A 9,576-nucleotide genomic window follows, 5' to 3' on the forward strand; every position below is an offset into this window, starting at 1 on the left:
GTTGTGAATGTCTGTAAGCCAGCATGTGAGTGCTAGGAAAAGAACCTGTGCCTTCTGTAAGGGCAGTATGTGCTTTTAACTAATTAGTCATCTCTCTAGTTCCAGTGTGCTGTGATTTCTTTGCCATTAGGCTTTTCAACTAGAAGAAGCAGCAAGTCAACAGCTTTATCATTCTCCCTTTTTATACTTTCTGAATGTAGAAGTTTGCAATAACATGTCTCTTTTCCATTGAAATTCAATTTTTAGACAAGCAAGTTCTTGCTTTAAAGATAGTGTGAGAGAACTGGAGAGATGGCTCAGTGGTTAAGAGCATTGCCTGCTCTTCCATAGGTCCTGAGTTCAATTCCCAGCAACCACATGGTGGCTCACAACCATCTGTAATGAAGTTTGGTGCCCTCTTCTGACCTGCAGACATACACACAGACAGAATATTGTATACATAACAAATAAATAAATATTGAAAAAGAAGGGGGTTAGGGTTAGTTTTTTTTTAGATTTATTTATTAAGTATAAAGCATTCATTGTGGTTGCTGGGAATTGAACTCAGAACCTCTGGAAGAGCAGCCAGTGCTCTTAACCGCTGAGCCATCTCTCCAGCCCCTGGCGGCTCTTGTTATTCTGAAAACAAATAGTCATGCACAGGTGTACACACATGCTCATTTCCTAGGTCTGTGATAGGTAGACCTATATGTGACTGTTCAGAGAAATGGATCCCCTAGCTGTTCTCTGGCTATACATGTGTAGGTTCACACACATATATATTCCATAGCCATGCCATAGGTGTATAGGCTCAGGTTCACAAACATGAATTAGCTAGCTCTGCCACAGGGATGCCTATAGGTGCAAGTTTACAAATACACGGTTTCCTAGCTTTTACAGGAGTAAGCCTTTGTTTGTAGGTTCATACACATGTGCTTCCTACTTCTGTCACAGATACATCAGCATGTACAGAAACATAAATATTTATTTCTCACTTCCATAATAGGTAGGTAATACACGTTCCTCCTAGCTCCATCATTGGTAGGACTTTATATGCCACATTTACACACAAAGGTATTTCCAAGCACTGTCATAGGTAAGTATTTATGTATAGATATGGACACAGACAATTTCTTAGCTCTGTCATAGGGAGGTCTATAGGTACATGTTTTCAAATACATGTTTTTTCCTAGCTCTTTCACAGGTAGGTCTATATGTTCAAGTTCATACACGTGTATTTCCTATCTCTGTTATAAGTAGGCCTATATATGCAAGAACACAGACATGCATTTCTTAGCTTTGTAATAGAAAGGTGTACATTTGGGGGCTAAAGAGATGGCTCAGTAGTTAAGAGCATTGCCTGTTCTTCCAAAGGTACTGAGTTCAATTCCCAACAACCACAAGCATCTGTAATGAGGTCTGGTGCCCTCTTCTGGCCTGCAGGCATACATGTAGACAGACTATTGTATACATAATAAATAAATATTTTAAAAAAGAAAGGTGTACATTTGCAGAGAAACAAACATGTATTTCTTATATGTCCATTGTAAGTAGACCTAAATATGCAATGTCACAGTCATGTATGTCCTAACTATATCATATGTAGGACTATGTGTGCATGTTCACACACATGTATTTTCTAGCTCTTTCATGTGTCTATATGTACATATTCATAGACATATACTTCCTGGATGTGTCATTGGCAGATGTGTGTGTGCAGGTACACACAAACAGCTTTTCCTAAAGCTTCCAGGTAAGTGTATACATGCAGGTCCACACATGTGTTTCCTAGCTCTATCATATATTAAGTGCATATGTACAGGTTTAGGCACACACATGTTCTTGATACCTCGCTCATAGGTAGGCCTATATGTGCAGGTACATATCCACATGTAATCCCTAGGTCTGTCATTGGAAGGCCTATATGTACACATTGACACACAAATCTATTCCTTAGATATTTAGTAGGTAAGCCTAACTGTTCAGGTTTGCACACATATATTTCCTAACCCAGTCTTACATAGGCTTATACGTGAAGGCTCACATACATTTTCTAGCTCTGGAATAGGTATATTTGAATGTTAACACAAATGTATTGCCTCGCACTGTGACATTTACACACATGTATTTCCTAGATTGTTTTTCTTGGTTTCTCAAGACAGAGTTTCTCTGTGTGGTCCTGGCTGTGCTGGAACTCACTCCATAGACCAGGCTGACCTCAAACTCACAGAGATCCCTCTACCTCTGTCTCCAGAGTGCTGGGGTTAAAGGTGTGCAACATCACTGCCTGGCTTTGTAGGTCTTTTAAAGGCAGGTATATATGTACACCTTCACACACAGATACATGTACTTGCTAGCTATGTTATAGGTTGGCCTATTTGTACAGATTCATGATCATGTATTTCCTAGCTCTTTCATAGGTATGTCTATATGTGAACATACATTTTCACACATATTCTAGCTCTGTATTCTTTAGCTCTGTCATACATATGTAGATAAGTGCAGGCCCACAAACATTTATTTTATCATTCAGTAATAAGTGGTCCTCTATGTGAATGTTTACACATATGGATTTAATAGATTCTCATAGGTAGGCTTTTATGTGCAAGTTAACACACGTATGTATGCATTTCCTTGTTTAGTCAGAGTTAGATATGTGCTTTCAGGTTCATGTATATTGGTTTCTTAGTTTTGTCCTAAATAAGCAAGTATGCATAGTTTCACATATATGGTTTTCATAACTCCATGAAAGGAATGCCTATATGTACAGATTGACACATATAGATTTCTTAGCTATAATAAGTATACCTTTTATAGGTACACCTATAAGTGTGACTGCACACAAATGAATTTCATAGTTCTATCATAAATAGCTATAAATGCAGGGATGTACATACACATTACACATGCACACATATTGCAGCTCTGTTGTATTCCTTGTTTTCATAGAGAGGCATATATGTACAGGTTTACCACGAATGTTTTCTAGTTCTGTCTTAGGTAAGTCTGTATGTGCAGCTATGCATACATATATTTGCCAGCTCTGTTATAGGTACGTGTTTAAGTGCAGGTTCAAAACCCATTTCCTAGCTCTATTACAGATAAACGTGTTTGTGTGAGAGCACTTATGAAGGTTCACACATACATGTATCTTTTAGTTTTGTCATAGGAACACTTATATGTGCATCTTCACATGCATGCATTTTTAACTCTCTTATAGGTAAGCCTATAAGTGTACATTTACACAAATGTGTTAACAGGCTATGCAATAATAGGTAGGCCTCTATGTACAGGTTCAAATACCTATATGTCCTAACTCTGGCATGTAGGCCTATATACACAAGGTCACATATGTATTTTCTAGTTCTATCACAGGTAAGTTGATAATATGTGAGATCATACACAGGTACTTCCTAGACATTTTATAAGTATATATGTGCCAGTTTACACACACAGTTTGTACTTACAAGTGTGCAAACATAGATCCTAGCTCACTAATTGGTACTTTCATATGTGCTGATTGTACATATCCTATGTCTGTCATATTTAGACATATATGCACAGGTTCCTGTATTTCTTTGCTCAATCATAGGTGGACTTATATACTCACATTCACATACTTTCATATCCAAACATTGATATAAGTAAGCTGATATGTATAAATATATACAATTTCACACACCTGAATTTCCTAGCTCAGTCATAAGAAATATGTATACAGAAAGAAAGACAGACAGCTAGACACTAGGCCTGGCATGACTTTTGAAACATCAAAGCCCACTCCCAGTGACACACCTCTTCCGACAAGGTCATGCCTTCTAATTTTCCCAAAAAGTTCCACCAACTGCAGACCAGGAATAGTTTAAACATATGAGCCTATTTGGTCCATTCTCATTCAACTTACCACAGCATGGAAACAGCACACATGGTCTCACACATGTACATGCATTGATATTTGGCATTGCTCATGGCTCTTGTGTAAATATACTAATACACGCTGTCATATGATCATGCTCAGAAACATAGCATGTGACCACATATGTAGCCATATCAGCATATGACCATAATTGAAAGCTACACATAGGTGAATACACATGCCCATGATATGAATGGCACTTGGAAATGGCATGCATGTGACCATACATTCATTCTCAGAAATGGTACATATGTATATACAAATGCATACAATGGCATAACTGAACTTGGAAATGCTCCACATGTGAACATAAATGCTCAAGTGGACATATGATGGTACTAAAACATTCTGCATACAAATATACCCACACTGAGTATAATGATGCTCAAAAATGTTCATGTATGAATACACATGCCCATGCCTACATGTTATTTTTGGGACATGGAAATGCCTGTGTATGCACTCATTGACATGTGATTGTGCTCAGAAACTCCATATTTGAACACTCATGCTTATGATGACATGTGATAGTGCTTCAAATGTCCTGTGTATGTTAAAAAAGAAATGTCACATGTATGAATATATGTGAACTTGTGACAGTGCTCAGAAATGACATGCTGACATGTGACTATAGTTGGAAACATCATGTGTGTGAACAAATGTGACCAGACATACAAGTAATGGCACTCATCAATATCACATGTATGAATACACATTCCCATAGTGAAATGAGTTGACAATTGGAAACATTCATTGTATAAGCACACATGCTCATGCCAAAATGGGATGGCACTCAGAAACATCATATCAATATGTGACAGTTCTCAGAAACTCCATGGGTATGAACATATGTGTTCAATCACATATGTGTCAGTTCAATCACTTATCAGTATCACTTGTTTGAAGATTCTGCTTGGCAATGACACATGTGTGAGGATGCTTCTTGTACATGCTGACATATGACTATGCTAGGAAAGGTCACCCATATAACCAAGTGTGTAAATATCAGCATATGCCAGTGTTTAGAAACAGCACATGTGTAAACATTCCTGCACATGAAAACATGTGAATTTAAGCATTCAACAATGTCCCATGTGTAAACACATGTTCTCATACTTAGATATGTCATATGTATATACATTCATGCCCGCAGCAATATGTAAGTTAGCAAGCGTCATACATGGGAACCTGTGTATTAACATGTGTTCAGAAATGTCACACTGAAATATGATGATTTACAGAAATATATCATGTTTGACCAAATGCTCTCAGACAGACATGCATTAGTTCTTGCCAGTGTAATGCATTTAAATACATAAGCCAATGTTGACATGTAACAGTGCATAGAAATGTCCCATGTATGAACACACATGTCAACATACACATTGACATTCAGAAACTTCATTCTGACATTTGATGACTTTCAAGAATGTCACATGTGTGAGCTTACATGCCCACACCAACATGTGATGCCACTCAGATCACATATGTAACATATGTGCCAATGCTGATAAATGTGACAGTGATTAGAAACATCCATGTGCAAACATGTATCCCCATGCCAACATAATGGGGCTCAGAAAGGTTCTGCTTGAGAACATACATGCACAGGCGAATACGATTTTGCTCAGCAATGGAATGTGTGTGAACACATATGCACATGTTAACATGTGATAGTGCTCTGAAGTGGTAAATACATGAACACATATGTCCACGCTGACATATGACAGCACTAAAAATGTCTATGTATGAATACATGTGTTCACAACAACCTGTGACCATGCTCATAAACATCAGACCTACATGTGATAATACAGAAAAATGTCACTTGTTTGAACACGTTTGCCTTCAGTAATGTGTGTCAGCACACAGAACCATCGTGAATGTGAAAATGTGTGCTTATGCCAACATATGATGGCACTCAACAGTGTCCCACATGTGTTCCCAAGCTGATGTGACAGTTGCCATGCCGTGTCATCCTAGGGTGGCCATGTTGTGGTCTGATTGCACAGCTGCTGTGTCATAGGGCCACCATTTGGTGACATGGGCACACCTGTGTGCATACCTGTTGTGTTCTAGTGCTGCCATGTAGGAGCCCGGCGTACCTGTTTGCATGTTTTCCATGTCCAAATGCCACCATTTTTCAGCCTAGGTACACCTGTTCACCATCTACTATGTTCCAGTACCAATAATTGGAGGGCTGGGCATAACTTTGCATGCCTGCTAAGTACCAGCTCTGGCATGTGGTAACATAGGCATGCCTGTTCACATGCCTGCTAGTTCCTAGCGTTGTCATATGGTGATCTGAACATACCTGTTTGCATGCTAGCCCTGCTCCAGTGCCACCAAGTTGCAGTCTGGACATACCAGCTCTCATACTTTCAGTTTCATAGGGCCACCATGTGCTGGACTGGACCTGCCTGTAGCATAGATACCATGTACTAACGCCACCACACATCGGCCTGATTTTACCTGTTTGCAAACTTGCCCTGTCCGGGTGCTTCTACATGGCTGCCTGGACATTCTGTTTCCAAGACTCCTTTGTCACAAGCCTGCCATGTGACAGGCTGAGCTCACCTGCTGCAGTCAAGTCACGAATCAACACCATGAGAAGGAAGCAACCTGCTGTGTATGTCTTAGTGCCATGCCTGGGCATGGCTGTTTTCGTCCCTGCTCTGGCCTAGCGCCACCAAGTGGTGGCCTGGGCATGCCTATTTGCAGCCTTGCTGAATCCAAGCATCACTATGTAGTGGCCTGATTCATGCCTGTTCGCACACCTGCAGTGTACAAGAATGATCACGTTGTAATTTGGCCATACCTCTTTGGTTTACTGCTGTTATCTGGTGCCACCAAGTGGCAACTTGTGCACACCTGTTCACATTAATGCTCGGTCCCAGTACTGCCATGTGGCAGTGTCCCAGGGCCATGATATGGCAGCCTATGCTCACCTGTTTGCATGCATGCAATGTACCAATATTGACATGTAGCAGCCAGGTGGCACCCATTTGCATACCATTCATCTCCAAGGGCCAGCATGTGAAGGCATGGGCATGCCTGTTTGCACACCTGCTCTATCCCAAAGCTGTCACTTGGGATTGCTTTGGGATACGTTCCTGTTTGCACACTTGCTGTTTATCGGAATCTCCAAATGGTAACCAGGACATTACTGTTTGCAGGCTCCCTGTGCACCAGGGACAAACATGGCAGCCTGAACATATCAGTTTGAAAATCCACAGTGTCCCAGCACCAATGTATGGCTACCTGTTTACATGCCTGCCATGTCCCAGAATTTACCATGCACCAATTTGACATGCCTGTTTCCATACTTGCCGTATCACAGTGCTACAATATGTTGACTTAGGCATGCCAGCTTGCAAGTCTGCTGTATTCCAGGACCACCACTTGGTGGATTATAAATGTATATTCCCCTGCCTTCCCTATCTCAGTAAGCCATAAAAGAACTGGGCACATTTGCTCACATGCATGCTTGCCATGTCCCAAGGTCACCATATGGCAGCTTGGGCATGACTGTTCATATGCCTCCATATTAAATCATTACCAGGCAGTGGCCAGGTCATGCTTGTTTGTACATGCCATGTCTCAGTGCAACCAAGTTGTAGCCTAGGCACGTTATTAGTTCACATGCATGTATGTCCCAATGCCACCAAGTGATAGCCTGGGAATGTCAATCTTCATGACTTCCATTTCCCAATGCCAACATGTGGTTGCATTGGGACACCTGCTTTTATGCCCTCTGTATCCCACTACCACCTCGGGTAGCCCGGGCATACCTGTTTCCACTCATGCCATGTCCTAACTGCCAAGGTGCAGTGTGGCGCAACATACATGTTGTGTCCCAGTGACACTATGTGGAGGCCTGATCATGTTTGCTTTCGTGTCTGTTAAGACCCAAGACGGCTAAGAGGCAGTCGTGGAATGCCTGTTTATGTACCTGCTGTGTCTTAGTGTCACCCCATGGTAGCATGTGCATGCCTGTTTGAATACCATTATCTTGCTGTGGCATGGGCACACCTGTTGGCATGCAAGCTGTGTCCCAGAACCACCATTATATGGTATCATTGGCTCATCTGTTTGCAGGGGAGCCATGCCCCAAGACAGCCATATGGCATTGTATGCACACCTGCTCACAACTGTGCCATGTACCAGGGCTGCCAAGAGAAGGCTTATGTGTTTGCATGCTTGCCATGTACCAGTGCTGACTCATGGTAGTGTGAACATGGCTATTTGTACATTTGCCCTGTCCCAGCCTAACCACGTGGAAGGGGTGGGCACACCTGTTTACATGTGCACTGTGCTTCAGTAACACCATTTAACAGCACAGAAACGACTTCACAATTGTGTCATGTACCAGGGTCACCAATTGGTGGCAAGGGCTTGACTGTTGATACACCTGCCATGTGCCAGCACAGCAACAAGGAGGTGCAGTAATGCCTGTTCACATGCCTGCTCTGTCCCAGTGTTATGATTTTGGTGTCCCAGTGCCACCATTTTGGTGGCATGGACATAACTGTTTGCATACCTGCCACGTACCACGTGGAATGGGCTCACTTGTTTTCATGTAAGCCATGTCCCAACATTACCATGTGACAATGCAGAAAAGTCTCTTTGTAACCATGTTATGCCAATTCACACACCTATCATATTCCAACACTGCCACATGGAGCTGCAACCATACCTGCTCACATACACAGAAATATATCAACACTTTGGTCTTAATCATTATTGTATTGCTGTGAAGAGGCACCATGACAAAGGCAACTCTTATAAAAGAAAGCATTTAGTTGGGGGCTTGCTAAAGTTTCAGAAGGTTAGTTCGTGTTTATCTGTAGGGATTCCTCTTTGTTTTTGAGATCAGTTGGCCATCAGTCCATGAGGACAAAGGGCAGAAGAAATGACAAAATCCCTTTATGACCTGCGAACATGAAGGAGACAGCCATCCTGGAGATAGACTTCAGTAAATCAGCTCATCTTTATTCCAGAGTATAAGGAATATATAGGATTGGGGAGCCTCGGTACAAACCCTAATTTGCATTAAGTGGCTGTGAAGCAGGGGAGGCTTCTAGCAGAGATCTATGCCAAGGGTCATGTTAAAGATAAATTAGGCATCTGGTTTAGAGCAACTTTCAGATAAGATCAATCTTCCAGGCTCAGGAACATTCTTCAGGTAAGGACAGGAAGTTTTGCTTCCATGTTACCCAGCTTTGGAAAAAGCTTCCAGGCTATGGCAGACATCTGTCCAGCCAGAAAGGTCTCTCAACAATCATCATAGCAGAAAAGAATGTTGCCAGAAATGCAGGAATAGTACTAGAGAAGTAGCTGAGAGCTACATCCTGAAACACAGTCAGAGAGACATTGGGCTAGGCATGGACTTTTGAAACCTCAATGCTCATCCGTAGGGACAAAATTTTCTCCAAGGTCACACTTCCCAATTCTTCTAATTCTTCTACTCCCTGGTGACAAAGCGTTCAAATATTTCAGCCTAAGGGGCAGTTTTCATTCAAACCACTACAGCTACCATGTGGTAACCTGGGTTCATTCCTTTGGATTCCTTCTATGTCCGAGAGCTACCACATGGCAGCCCAGGGTATGCCTCTTTGCACCCTTGCTGTGTTCCAGAGCCTCAGCTTAGCAGCGGTGGCACACCTGTTTGCATGCCTGCC

The sequence above is a fragment of the Microtus oregoni genome, unplaced genomic scaffold (genome assembly GCF_018167655.1).
Source record: "Microtus oregoni isolate MIOR12 unplaced genomic scaffold, Mior012 000041F_ref0000270, whole genome shotgun sequence".
NCBI classification, from domain to species: domain Eukaryota; kingdom Metazoa; phylum Chordata; class Mammalia; order Rodentia; family Cricetidae; genus Microtus; species Microtus oregoni.